This window comes from Nipponia nippon, unplaced genomic scaffold (assembly GCF_047370975.1).
Source record: "Nipponia nippon isolate SJK-2023a ecotype South Korea unplaced genomic scaffold, ASM4737097v1 scaffold_2, whole genome shotgun sequence".
Taxonomy (NCBI): Eukaryota; Metazoa; Chordata; class Aves; order Pelecaniformes; family Threskiornithidae; genus Nipponia; species Nipponia nippon.
In genome coordinates this window covers 127551132-127565282 of record NW_028262336.1, presented here as the reverse complement: position 1 = coordinate 127565282, position 14151 = coordinate 127551132, and the positions used below count along the sequence as shown (strand labels likewise).

Below are 14151 nucleotides of genomic sequence, written 5' to 3'. Positions count from 1 at the left end.
AGAAAGTCAAAAGTTGTTTGCTCTCCGCAAGCGAGAAGTCCGGTTTCAAAGCTGAGATCGCTGCTGGCTTCCAGGGAGCTGCTTTTCCATAGGCCGGACTCAGAGGAACCACACTGGGTCACACTCCAAACAGGTCCCACAACCACATGACAGTCCTGCGACCACACAACTCCACCACGCCAGTCTTCAAAGTCTTGTTTGGCCAAGCTACTGATGGTCAGTGTGAACTGGAAAGATTTGGACCCAGGGCACGCTGCTCTCGCAGCTGCAGGGAGCGACGAAAGGCAAATGCTGCCCGCAGAAGGCACTCAGCTGCAACATCTTCACCGAAACTTCTTCACCGAAAGGGTGGTCAAGCATTGGAACAAGCTACCCAGGGAAGTGGCTGAGTCTCCATCCCTGGAGGTATTTAAAGGACGGATAGATGTGGTGCTCAAGGACATGGTATAGTGATGGACTTGGCAGTGCTGGGGTAACGGTTGGACTCGATGATCTTAAGGGTCTTTTCCAACCTTAACGATTCTGTGATTCTATGATCTTAGGCTTTGCTGAAAGCAGTGGTTCCCTGGCTGTCACCTGCCCAGCCATGGCTGGTCTGCAGTTCCACCTTCTCCGCCACTTATTTGGTTCTCGGTTTCTTCACGCTTGCTCTGAAAAAGGGAGGGCTGGCAGTACCGCGCATCCCGTAGGGCTTTGGGCAAGCCTTCACACAGAGGGAGATTTGCAAGAGGTTTGACTCCAGCCCTGCTTCCTCCCAACGTAACTGTGCAATGGAATTTTAAATGACAGACTAGCATTTGGGGTATTGATCTGAACAGTTTTGGCATTTCAGAGGGGTGGGGGGAATTAGCTGTGCATTTGTCTGGGTGTGTTACGGCACGTGCCCTGCGCATCTCCCATCGCTCGTGCTTCGGCCTCATGCCATTCTCCAGTAGAAACGGAGCAGAACTAAGTGACAGCTGGAGTGCCAGCCATGAAGTGGTGCAAATGACTACTCTCCCTGCCTAAGCAGTGGAAAAAAGTCTAAACTAAAACCCAACTGGTAAATCTGGCAGCGGCTGCTGCGCACATATCTTGCGCGACATGAAGATACTGAGGCCTCACTGATGGGCTCTGCACATCGCAGTGTCAGGGCTTGGTACTGAACTGGCACAACGAAAGCATCTGAAACGACCTAAGCACAAGTGCCACGTCAGAGCTGCATTCTTTGCATTGATGCTTATTTAACCATGAGAAAGCAAATTGCTGGGAGGGTGCTAGGAACATGCTGCAAATAGGGAAGCAGAAGGAAAATGACTGTTAGCAGCTCTGTGCCTGCCAAAGGGCCCTTCCCAGCAGCAGGCACCACATTTGCTGCTGTTAACACCCTGGTTTACCCCCACAGGGGTTTGCATAGAGGTGGCAGCCAAAGATTCCCCCACCGGCCAGACTTTCTGGAGCTGCAGGCATGGCTGAGACGGCAGGGCAGACTGCCTCATTGCTGGGTCCTTCTCCCACCAAGCAGAGAGGTGAGCAGGTGAGAATCGGTGCTTGCTACCTGCTGTCAGAGGCATGGGACGAAGCAGGGGACAGAGTAAAGTTTACTGTATTGGGGAATGGATGCAACATCATACCTAAGGGCAGTACAAGGAAGAGAACAGAGCAGCATGTGGCTCCAGACTGGAGAAAAAGAAGTGAGAAGAGGAAAGAAAACCTCCCCAGATTACAGGCAGAGGCTGGCCTAGTGCTGGGGGAAGCAAAAAGAACATAAGCAAAAAAAAAAAAAAACCAAAAAAAACCCCAAAACCAAAAACCCAACCATGAAAACATAAAAAACCCTCTGGATGTCAAGCATCCTCACTCTCAGTTCTACCAGTGCAAAACCCCAGGGACATCTGCTCCGAGTTTCTTCAATATAAGAGGGTTTTTCAAAATCCCTCAGTTGGAAAGGATTCACAAGTGAATTACTGCTTTACCACAGGGCTAGAAACACTGGCGGTATGAGCTCTTGTTTATCTTATTCCCTGAATGAGCGAGTAACTGCTGAGAAGTTACATAGTTTAACAAACAATATTCTTTTACACCTAATTGATACCTGCAACTTTCATGTGGGCAAAGCCTACAGTACACCCTCTCCTTTCTTCTCCATCGCTCGAGCTCCCAGACCTTTCTACTCATCAAAGTCTTCTGTTTGGAGTCAATAGAGCTATTTGATCTGTTTGGAGATGAGGGGTGAGAGAAATTCTTCAACCCACAAAATTAAGAGACTGGTTCTACAGAAGTTATCCCCTGTAATAGCAGCACTATCCTAGAGGGTTCTCAAAAGCCGTTTCCCACTACGTATTTAAAGGGAGAACCAAAAACCTGCTTACATGAGTCCTCCCACTGTGACAGAGAGACACAGTCTACCCCCAAACTCAACATCGTTATACTTTAAACTTCTGTCGGCTTCCAAGTACGTGGATGAAACCCTGTCGTGACAGAATTACACCCACCTCTCCAGGGTGTTACAGCACAGCTGAGAGCCCGGAGCACGGAGCCATACCGAGTGGTTACAGAGGCGGGCACCGTAGCCTAGCTGACTGTGCAGAAATTCTCGTCTTCCTAAAATAACCTCCTGCCAATTCACAGGTAAGCAGGCTTTAAACAACCCGCCTTGTGTAGGCCCTGCTCAAATTCAGAGCACCAGGCAATTGCTTCACCAGCCGGCCGAACATCAGCGCTACGCCAGTGCAGTGAGTCACTCTGCTCGGCGTGATCCATCCGAAGAGGAACGCGAAGCGTCACCGGACCGAGTGACTCCCTTCTTCGCACCAGCACGACTCTGCTTGGAGAAATTCATCTTGTGTTTCCACAGTATGATTAAGTGAAAGGTGGAAGCAATGAAACAGCATATGAACTTTTCAACCGGAGTCAGATGAGGGAATACATTTTAGCTGCAGACGCGGTTATTCTCAACTACTATATATATTAAAATACCAGCGCTCAAACCAAAGCCCCCAGACACCACTAGGAAGGCATAGCCATGATGTAGGACTATTGTTTCTGCAGCCATTTGGGAGTACTGAAAGTTCGAGTTGTTTCAGCACACGGTACTTATGAAAAGTTTTATTACATACTGCAACCTGTGACTGCTGTAAGTCAAGTTATGGTGGCCTTCAAATGCTCCCTGCCCCTCCCCAGCAACTTTTGAAGCCTGTTAGATAAATTAGATTACCCCAGCCTCAACCGAGTCGAACAGCAGACCTGACAAACCCTCATTTCACACCTACAAAACACTTCTGCAGACAGGAAGGACTGACAGACAACCACGCACAAGCGGAGAAGAGACTCAGGAAACCACTTGCCAGCTCCAGACAGCGCAAGCAGAGGGACTGAACAGAAAACAGCACCCACAGGTGCCAACAGCGGCGTCCGAGAGTTCGGAGTACACAGGCGTGCAAAGAGCCGCGCAGGTCTGCTGATCTGCCTTAAGTAAATACGGCTCAAAATCATGGAGTTTATGCCTATAGCTTTCCTGTAACAAACAGGCACGGGCTCCTTCATCTAGCAGAGTGGGACCCCAACATATGTGGAGCCTTCTGGCACTACTGTGTATAACACACAGACATGAAAGAAAAAAAAAAAGAGAACAAAGATCCTCTATTTATGTCATTTTTCCTTCTGGTAAACCACATCATTTCAAACCTGATGCTCCATGCTGAACTATAAGTTTCTATCAAGCTGGTTGTGTTTTCTTTGCATTCCTTCACAAGACAGGCAGATGACTGATTGCTAAAACAGAAAGCAATTAAAAAGTCAGAGGAGCTGAAACCTACGCTACAGTAGATGCCATAAAGATAACTATGTCCAACGCATACTAATTGCTGGAGCCAACATGAAAACTCATAAAAGAGCCATCTATAATTCATGCAGTCTGGCAAGACAGTAGCTGTAAGTTACTCGCTACAACTTACAGATGAATAAACTATATTAAACAAGAGAGGGGGGAGGGAGATGCTCAGCAACTGTTTTTCCCTCTCTGCCTACTACCAGAAGGCAATCTCACATCTTTCCAAGATGCTATTTTTCTGTTGTTGCCAGAGTGAGGAAAGGGTGCCTTGCCCACAAAAAAAGGCAGAAGGAGTCTTGACCTTTAATTGAGTTGATCCTGATCAGAACAAGGGGTTTACCTCTGCACCAGTATCCCTGCATCCCTCCACGCCACGGCTAGAGATGGCTTGTGCACACACACAGTTAAAATCTCCTTCTCCCTCCTTGCACTGCCCGGGTGGGACAGAGCAGGGGCCGTCCCCTCCTCTGTTCAAACACATTGCACGAAGCAGATTCCCTCCCCGTGTGTCACACTTTCATCCAAATCCCAGCAGAAAATTAACAGCAGTTTACCAGCTGGGGTTTGACACAGGATTAAAAGACACTTATTCGTTTTTTCTTTATTACTTTACATGAGACTAAGTCTCAAACACAGTCTCACGCTGAAGGAAAGGCACCCCACACGTGTTCCACCTGAAAAAGAGGCAAGAGGTGTCCTTTTCCTCCACCCGAGAGCGGACGGGATCTGGGACACACGCTGTCACAGAAAAGGGCAGCAGCAATACACACCCCAAGGGAGGACAGACTGATCGTCACATTTAAAGGTGATTAAAATTAACAGTAACCGTAGCATCTAGCTGACTCCCCAGCCAGTTACTGCACATCTCAGTGCTGTGCAAGTGTGCCAATTAAACAAAAAAAAAGTCAAGGGCCAGCAATGCATCAGCCCAGACCCAACGTTTACATGTGAATTCAAAAAAATCCCAGGTTTTCATACAGTTCTAATAAATAAAGAATTACAAAACAGCAGTGTTTGCTCATCTACCTTTAGAATTTACCTGTTCGACCCCTGTAGGTGCTGCCAACACCTAGAGATGCAGATGAAATCGCTGAATGAAATGAAACAATAATCAGTAAAAATAAGTACACAGTTAGAAGAGCACGTATCCGCTGCTACAGCCAGAGCGGGCGGGCGTGAGGAGGGGGAAGGGAACAGGCTCTCATGGCAGATGGCCAACTGCTGGTTGCAGCCTTGGTCCACTGCCAGCGTTATTTCCATACTGCTAGACATAAAGGATGACTGACCAGTTACAACTCAACAGGAATGCTTGAGGACTCCATGGCTTGGAATTTCAAAAGCCAAAAGACTGGAGGGTCCTTTTAAAAAAAGCCTTTAATTCAGGCGCAGCTGTTTGGGCTAAATGCAAGAACTGCTGGGTGGGGTTCCCCAGCCCGTATTTTGCAGGAGGACACGGACACCAGCGCAGCGAGCACTACTTCTGGGCAGGAGAGCTGCAAAATCTCTTCCTGGGCAGATATATGTGCTAACCCATCGTACCACACAGAGATGCTTCTAAAGAAGAACAGACTAATTATAACCGCTTGATTCCTAGCAACAGAGCAGAGTTCTCCTTTCACTCAAGTTAAGGAAGCTTCGTTCTGTTTTGTTTTAAATAACCAAGGCCCAGCTTTTGCCAGCCTCCACGGTGTGGGCCCACGCATGACTGCCGTGACAGTAACCCAGACACACAGAGGGTTCCAGTAACGCTGAGGCAGGTCAAGCCCTTTCCACCAGATTAGGCTTGAATCCAAAACTGCAGAGGCGACGCCGGCTTACACTGCCATGCTTCAACTTAGCTTTGGTTGTCTCACGAACAACTGGCAGTGTCAAACAATAACCATTTTGCAGTCAATGCCAGGTATGCACAAGTACCAGGAGTGCAGGATGGACTCACCTTACTTGTGCTCCAGTTGGGTAGCTCAAGCTTTGCGAGCTGCAGAGACCAGCTCCAGCTCTTCCCATCCCCAGGCAGCAGGCTGTTCATTTTGACCGAGCTCTTACCCCATTCTAACAGCGCTTTTAAACAGCCCAAGAGAAACAAATTGCATCCATATTTAAAAAAAAAAAAAAGAAAATCCAAGCTGAGACAGAAGGATCCAAGAGTATCAGTTTTAAAACTTCTCAGCCCACAAATCACCCTCCTTATTTCCTCATCTCCCGAAGTGCTGCCTCCCCTCCCCCAGCGACATGCCTGAACAAGCGAGTTCCCTGCTGCAGATGTCAGGACGGGCTCTCTTTTCCAGCGCGGTACGGAGCAGCCTTGGCTCTGGTTCCACTTTTGCTCACAGGAAGGCAGGTCTTCAACCGCACAAGTCAAAGTAGTGACTGGAGTCAGAGCTTGCTAAGCAGGGTGGGAAAAATAAAGGCCTCTTATGTTAAAGCAGACCCAAAGCCCCTATAAGCAGGTTTCCTGGAGGAAATCTGTGTTCCAGAGGAAATGACTAGATGCAGCATAAAGAAAATATATTAACACACACAGTTAAACACAGCCTCGCTGCTCTCCACCTGAGTTACTTGGCTCTAGGTCCAAACTGCACATTAGCAGCAACAGCAGCTGAAAGCAGCCGAATCATTCATCATTTTTCCATTCAAAAGTTTCCTATCCAGAAGATGAACATAGAGCACAGGGCTCAGAATTAAGCCCCGCTATCCCCTAATGTGGAATAATTCCCAGTACAACGTATTGACGTTTTAAATACACATAGGTATTTGCAAAAAGGCAGCATGCACCTTGTTAAATGCAGAAATTTGACATTTGCCATTTAGCAATGGGGGCGGGGGTAAGAAATATGCCAGAAAACTAGAACATTGTCAGGTCAAGTCAACAACATCCCACCCGCCCAGAGGACACCATAAAGCGGCGGTTAGCAAAAAACCACAGCACGTAAATAGCACAAAGCCTGTATCAGCCTGTAAAAGGTGAGAAGAGACACCAAGATAGAGACCTGCAAAGACGAAACCGATGTTCTTAAGAGCGAAACTCACCCAACTCCTTTCTCCCTGGGAAACTAAAGAGCAAGAAGACAACACGAGCATCGTTAGCTGATGAAGCCATTCGAGAGCCTCAATTAGACTGAAGGGGAAATGCCGCAACAGTTCAGCGCTAATTGGAAATGCAAACATTTATCATCGGAGTAGCGCTGGCTCCTGTGTGTAGCTCCATTGTGTTTGCTGCAGCTAATGACTGTAGGAAGCCCTGCGCTCCGTAGTATTTATGCAACGACTGGCAAAACTGTCACATTCCCTTAATTGCTAGCCAGGATTTCCATACTGGCAGTAGTTTTCAATTAAAAGAAATCACAAAGATTGCTTCAGTTTCACATTGCTTCGTTAAAGTTCTGGTTCTTCTTCAAAGCTGGGGAAGGAGGAAGAATGAATAATTCTCCTAAAACAGAATGAGCTCTGCATCAAGCATGAGCTTTTTGTAGACAAACCGAATTAAGAGACAAGGAAAGCACAGTCAAATACCCAGAACTGAAAGCGCTAATTTAGCATCAGTAAAGACAAACAATGTGAGAACTGCACATAAATCTGCTTCAAGTTTGCAATGATTACTCCTTCGATTACGACACATGTAATGCTCTAAAAGCAGTTCATTTAAAAGGCAACATGAAAAAGCCTAAGGCAGCTTCAGGTTTCCACCTAATTGGGCTTTCACAGTAGAGCTTCCTTCCCTGACAGAGCACCAGCTCAGTGTTTATAATGATATGCCATCTAGCAAAACGCCCTATCGTACCTACTTTATAATCCCAGTATGCAGAGAAGTAAGAGTAGCAAGTATACCGTGGCAAGATCTGGCGTTCCTAGATTTCCTTACTCGTACCAAACGGTCTGCAGGGCTTTCACTAGTCCATTAAGAACCATCATCGTTTAATTTGATGAGCAGCAGTTTGTTTTTAGGAGGTACCACCAGGCCTTTATTCACATCATTTACTCAGATCCCAATCATACTTACTGTATGTCAGGAGAGAAAAGGAAGCTCTATAGGACTGGTACAAAGGAACTGCTGTTTCTGCAATATATTATGACACAACTCTGCATTAGCGCTCAGTTAAATAAAGCCCATGAGCCAAGTCAACTATTTTTACTCCATTGAATAAAAGGAAATATAAGAACATCACTTATTACAGTAGCAGGCCCATTTTAAGGCACCATGTAATCAGGAGTAGGAGTTAATAACAGGACCAGAAATAGTAGGCAAGGTTTTCCTCATCATCTTGTGCAAGGGCATGGATCATCTTATCCTGTGTTCTTGCTACGATGACCCAAGCAGCTTGAAGTAGGACGCATGGATCTTCACTGCTACTGATTTAAAACTCATTCTTTCTCATGAAGCAGCAACATGGGCTGCAGCCACAAAACCCAATCCAGCAGAGACTGACCGAGCTCCTATACGCAGCCCTGTCAGCATCTGCAGCAAGCCACTTGCTTCTTTCAATCCAATTCCCAGTGGACGAGCATCTACATCATAAAATTAGCAACAATGTGAACTGCAAATTCAGCAGAATTTGCATTTCACTGATGGATGGACTGCCAGTAGGCATGTTTTATTCATCTCAAGACTGCTTTGTCAGGTTGGTTGCATCTCCCCTCTGTACTTAAAATGCTAAAAATGATTTTATGGTCACTACTGAGCAGCCAAGAAGCTCTACAGACAGTGTTGTACCCTTTCTAAGTGCTAGCCAAAACTCACCAGATTTCCAAACTGAAGACAACAACCAAAGACTGATGTTCTAGGAAGCCGTAGGAGTCAAGGCATTTTGTTCAGTGCAGTATTCCCTCCCATCGCTGTAAGTCACCTTGCTGAAGTCCCACGGCCACTTCCCGCTAAGGTCATCAGCGTGTAAATTAGCCTCCCTGTGAGAGCACAGCATGCAGCAGATCAAGATGCAGAGTTTTCTGATCATCCTTCCTTAATTCTAATAATTACGATTCAAGGATGTTCACTCCCAGCACACCCTCGTAGAGATTCCTGCTACCTACCCATAACCCTAAAGCTTCCTCAGTGTTCAGGCACTCAAACCAATTCTCATTTCAGCATCCACCCCAGGTTACCTGCCCACACTCCCTCTCTCTCCTATCGTAAATCCAAGGCAAGAGAATGTAAAATGAGATATTTTAAATTCCGTAGCTAGCACGCTACAGTTTCACCTCTCACCTTTACAGTAGCAGCTCTGTTTGCTATAGAACTCGGATACAAACAGGGCAGCTGGTTTTGGAAACAGCTATTTCACAGCCCACAAGAAATCCCAGCGCCGGTCCCTGAGCATACCCAAGAGGAACGCATGGGGCTGCACTTCCCAAACCAATTTTGCCCCATCCACTTCATGGCATTTACACCCTGCCTCGTGTAGGCGCTGCCTCCCTCTTCGCTGAAGCTCACATTCCTGCACCCACCGCGGCACAACCTGCACTGACTCCCCCTTTCTTGTTACGCTCCTCGCAGAGGGATGTGGTGAAGTGAAATACGCTGGCTGCGGGAAAGGAGATCCCGCAAATCAATCCAGAACAGAGCATGACCCGATGGCTTAAGCGAACCGTCTCCTTTGCAAGTACAAAGTGGCTCCTTCCACACTTTCTTGCCAGTCGTTTCCTTCGAGCTGAGTTTTCCTCCATCCCCGATTATTCTTGTACCACTGGTATTTGCAGGTGCTGATTCACAGCCTACCAAGATACGCACGTTTGGCTGCTTTTATTTTTAAGAAAAGTCACTTCAGGCTGGAAATAACTTGTTTTTCTGTGAGCACTCTTCAACGTATATCTAGTTTTATCTGAGGAGCTTAGATATTCTACTTTAACTAAAGCCTCCAAGTTCTATCAGTCTCTGTTGCTCTATTAAAATATTATAAAAACAGGCATCCAAATTTGTGCCCTGCCATTGTGCTAGGCCTCTTTTAGCTTTAAAAATATAAGTTGGATTTGAGCTTTATGTATATTCTATAAACTTCTAACATGGTTTGAATTTACATCCCCATAGGTGAAACTTCCTCTGATGGTTTCAATCCTTAATACAATTAAAAATCTGCAAAACCCTAATGCTTTCGTTCTGACAAAGCTGAACGGAGATATCTCAAATATAAATAGACAAATCTCAAATCATGACTTTTTGAAATGGGCTCCTAAAAAGTAGCCCTGAGCAAGTCAGCCCACAAGTCTGTCATTTTAATATCTTATGTTATCAGCAGATGGCTTCTATCTTAGATCCGAGATGATGTACTGTCTCCAGCCCCGGCTCCGCTGGCTCCTAACCTTCTCTCCCCCACAGAGCATCTGTATTCTGGATACCGCCTCGGAGATTCATTAACTGCTCCCTCCTCAAAGGCTGTGGTTATTGGCATTTTTCTCAGACTACATTTCTAAGCGTTTAAAAGACCTGTCAGGACAGAGAAATAAATAAATACAGAGAAATATCAATTCATCATTCTCTCTGTCAAGACAGCGCAGGTAAAGAGAAGACCTAAGTTTTGGCTAATGCCTTTAAAGACCATTTTCTATCTTGCATGCCTGTACATAATCTACATAGCATTTCACACTCTCTCTTAATGTCAGTGTCCTCCAGAGGGAGAGGGTGAATTAGAATATTGGTATCTCTAATTTAGGAGGCAATTAGACCAATGACAACAAACCAGAGCTGAATGTATGCTCGGAACAATCTAGTTAGAATTCTATTTTAATTAAAAAAAAACAGTCAAATAATCCTATTATCCTGAGGATTGCTTTAGGTGTGGTTCCAATGCAGCACATCCTTTTTTTAATCTTTTAGTTCCGTACCCAGAAAGTGATTGAAAAAACACTGTAAACTACCAGAACTGTCCTTTCTGTACTATAAGTTCCTCTCCTAATTGGAGAGCCCAGGAAAACTGAGAAATAAAGGTTCCAGTGTCAGCCAGCCACTTGCTAAGCCATTTAAAAAAAGAAATGGAAAGAAAAACAATAAAATAAAAGCATACAACTCAGGGCAACAAATACAATTTTCCTGTTCTTCGCCCCACTACCTGCAAGCACGGCCTCAAAGGGCACCTCTTATTTCCCCATATTTCCCCCCTTCGCCTCCTTTGTCAAAAAGTAACACGCGCCTCTTCTACAGCTGCACAGTTGACGTGATTTTATTTAATAAAAAAAAGAGAGAAAAGGAGCGTTTCAAAAATCATCTTTCATTTCTGGATTTGCTCTCACATGCTCTGTGGGGCCCTGCTGCATAACAAGCATTTTATCCATAGGGAACAGCAGCAGCCCGAGCCAGCACAGCTGCCAGAGCCAGTACCTGCAGGTGTCACCGAGCGGGGGTCCAAAGGAAGGTGGCAGAAGGAGCAGGGCAGAGGCGGAGTATGTAGGACGGTAGAGAGCGTGCATGTGTAAACGTGTATATACACATATACATACATATACACACACGTGTGTATGTGCGCATGTGTGTGTATATAACTTGCACCACCCAAGTAACTCACCTATTTTGTTTACTCCCAGGCGGTGACTCTGCATCATATGACCACTTATACAACATAATTATCCTCAAGTGATACAAAGTACTTAAAAAAAAAAAAAAAGCTGGAAAAAGTTATAAAGCACAATAGACAGCTCTGAATTCATATAATTTGGTATTCAGCATCGCCTAGTTACTTCTGTAAGTACGCATACACCGCATCTTGTTTCTATTACCTGGAATGCATATTAACTTAAAAAATAAATAAACCAGCTCCCCAGAGGCATATAAACAAGGTTGTTGACCAAATCCATGTTGACCTCATGCATACAGGTTACTCGGCCACTACCACTCACTACATTGAAATACACTGAGGAATTAAATGAGGAAAGAAAACGAAGACACTTCTTGAGCCCATTTCCTCTTCCGAGACACTTGTGGGAGGGAGAGAAAAGGTTAACCTCACAAGTCCCCTTCAGGCTTGTACTGAAGAAAGAAGAGATTCAAGGTCTTCCAATTCCAGAAATAGAAATCCTCCTCTGCAGAAGTTTTATTCTACCAGGTCACCAGGCAGAAGACAGTGGTGGGTCCCCAGCCACCTCCTTCACCACTCCTTCTCCTGCTGAGCGCTCAGGTCTGCCAAACTCAAACTCCAAATGCCTCTGGCTGATTCAGAGGTGGAGAAGATGCCAACGGGCATAACTAATAGAGTTCCTGAACCACTTGGAGTATCTTCACATTATTTATTTTTGGCAGTTGAGCGTAGAAGTCCAAGGAACTGGTGGGTAGAAACAGATTTTGCTCACCCTGGTATTTAGTAGTAAGACTAAACTTCAGCTGTGATCCTCCACTGCCTGCATCCCTCAAATACCAGCGGGAAATGAGGTAGGGTGGTTTCAGTGTGTCAATAGTGCACAGGATTATGGTGAAGTGGGGAGATTTTCCTTATTACAGGCTTTCCACAGCTTTAAACTTTGAGAAAGTCTGCCTGAAGAGACAAAAGCTCACTCCCTGCTGCTAGGACAGGGGGTAGACCCAGAGCAGTCTCTGTGAATATGCAGAAGTGGTGGGCGAGTGTTTCTTTTCCCCTCCCCACCCCCAAAAGAACAACAGCTAGAACAACTTTTAGACCTTTACACTCAAGGAGAAAAATCATTACAAAGCAGCAAGGTCTTAGTTTAACCCGGCAAATTTTTACAGTACACAGTCAGAAAGCCAGGGCAACTTGGCTTCGCACATACGCAGGGCTAAGCACGGCCATCCAACGCCGAACCGTGCCACGGCCCTGCAGGATTGGGCTCGCCGCTGTGCTGCAGCTTGGTGGTCGCTAAAACCAAACCCCACCTCACCTGCACACAGAAACCCGCTGCAGAACATTGCGGCATGAGGCCGCAGGACCATATGGCAAGAGGACGCCTGACTCGGGCGAGTACGAAGCTGACAGAGGAGGTAATATTTAGTTTGAACCTTTTCTGTACCGTTACCGCTTGCGCTAATTACGATAGCCAACAGCAGCGGTCACGCTGATGGGAGGGCTGAACAAAAGTGGCACAGCTGTCAACCGCATTCAAAGAACCAAATCCTTAAGAGTTCATCGTTTTGGGGCCAGAACACAATCTATCCAGCGAGATACACGGGCTTGCAGCTTTCCTAGGGCAGAAGACTTCAGAGAGCAAGTACAGCTGACGCAGACTTAAAAACTAAGCGCGTTTGCCTGTTTCTCAGGGGGATTTAAACAGCAGGTGAGTGGGGCTGGTCTGTGGGACATGACCCTTTTTTATTTCAGCTATTTAGATGCAAATTGTTCCCCCCCCCTCCCCCTCTCAACACCATCTGTTAGCCCAGAGGTTCAGACTGTGCCTAGGGTGTAGGTCTTGGGGGAGGGGCATAGAGATAAAGCATTGAGAAAATTTCAGTCGATGCCCCTATTTCCTCCGGGGCACAGTTTAGGGGGGGAAAAAAAAGTCACTTTGCAATACTATTAAGTTACAATAGAATTTTCCTTTCATTCTACTGCACTTTCCTACCGACCCCATGGATTTCCTACCCTAGAAAGCATTCCTTGTCCAGGTTTTGGCCAACAAGCAACATTATATAGTGACACTTATAGCAGGTTGCTATGGTGTTAGCATAGGGCATGAGCTGGTATTGCAGGAAGTATCAGAGATTCAAGGAATTAAATCTTAAATAATAATGATGAAGTCTTTCACTACAAGGCACAGTATTTAATCTTCTTTTAGTGCTAGGGAAGTTACCTCATCTCTGCTGTTCACTGGGGGAAAATCAGACAATGTACTTTCAAGAACTGTTGAGAGGTTTGATTCATTAAACACTTCACATCGGGCTCTCGATTCTTCACAAAGGAAAGATTACGGGTGATGGCACAGAGCGGGAGGGGTGGCTGACAGACCAGATGGGTGTGCTGCCACTCAGGGAGGTATGGACAGGCTGGAGAACTGGGCCAACACCAACCCTGTGAGGCTCAGCAAAGGAAAATACAAAGCCCTGCCGCTCGGGAGGAATAACCCCAGGCACCAGCACAGACTGGGAGCCAACTGGCAGAAAAGCAGCTGTGCAGAGAAAGACCTGGGAGTCCTGGTGGACATCAAGTTGACCATGAGCCTCCAAAGCACCTCTGCAGCAAGAAAGGTCAACAGCATCTGGGCTGCATTAGGAAGGACGCTGCCAGCAGGTCAAGGGAGGTAATCCTTCCCCTCTGCTCCGGGCTGGAGAGACACATCTGGAGTGATGGCTCAAGTGCTCGTCTTCCCAGTACAAGAGAGACATGGGCATACTGGAGAGAGTCCAGCAAAGGTCCACAAAGATGATTAAGGGGCTAGAGCATCTGACATACGAGGAGAGGCTGAGAGAGCTG

At 46.2% G+C, this 14151-nt stretch overlaps 1 protein-coding gene across 9 annotated transcripts in view; it reads right to left on the bottom strand.

Annotated features, from left to right (window-relative positions):
• Positions 1-14151, bottom strand: part of PAK1 (p21 (RAC1) activated kinase 1) — a 106280-nt gene that overhangs the window by 37221 nt on the left and 54908 nt on the right. Inside the window, exon 1 of one of the 9 annotated variants that reach the window (XM_087756650.1) lies at positions 5748-5848. The exons of the other annotated variants lie outside the window; for them this stretch is intronic. The gene's annotated coding sequence lies outside the window, so the exon portion shown is untranslated. Of the gene's footprint in view, positions 1-5747; positions 5849-14151 lie in introns of those variants that run through there. 9 annotated transcript variants of the gene reach the window in all.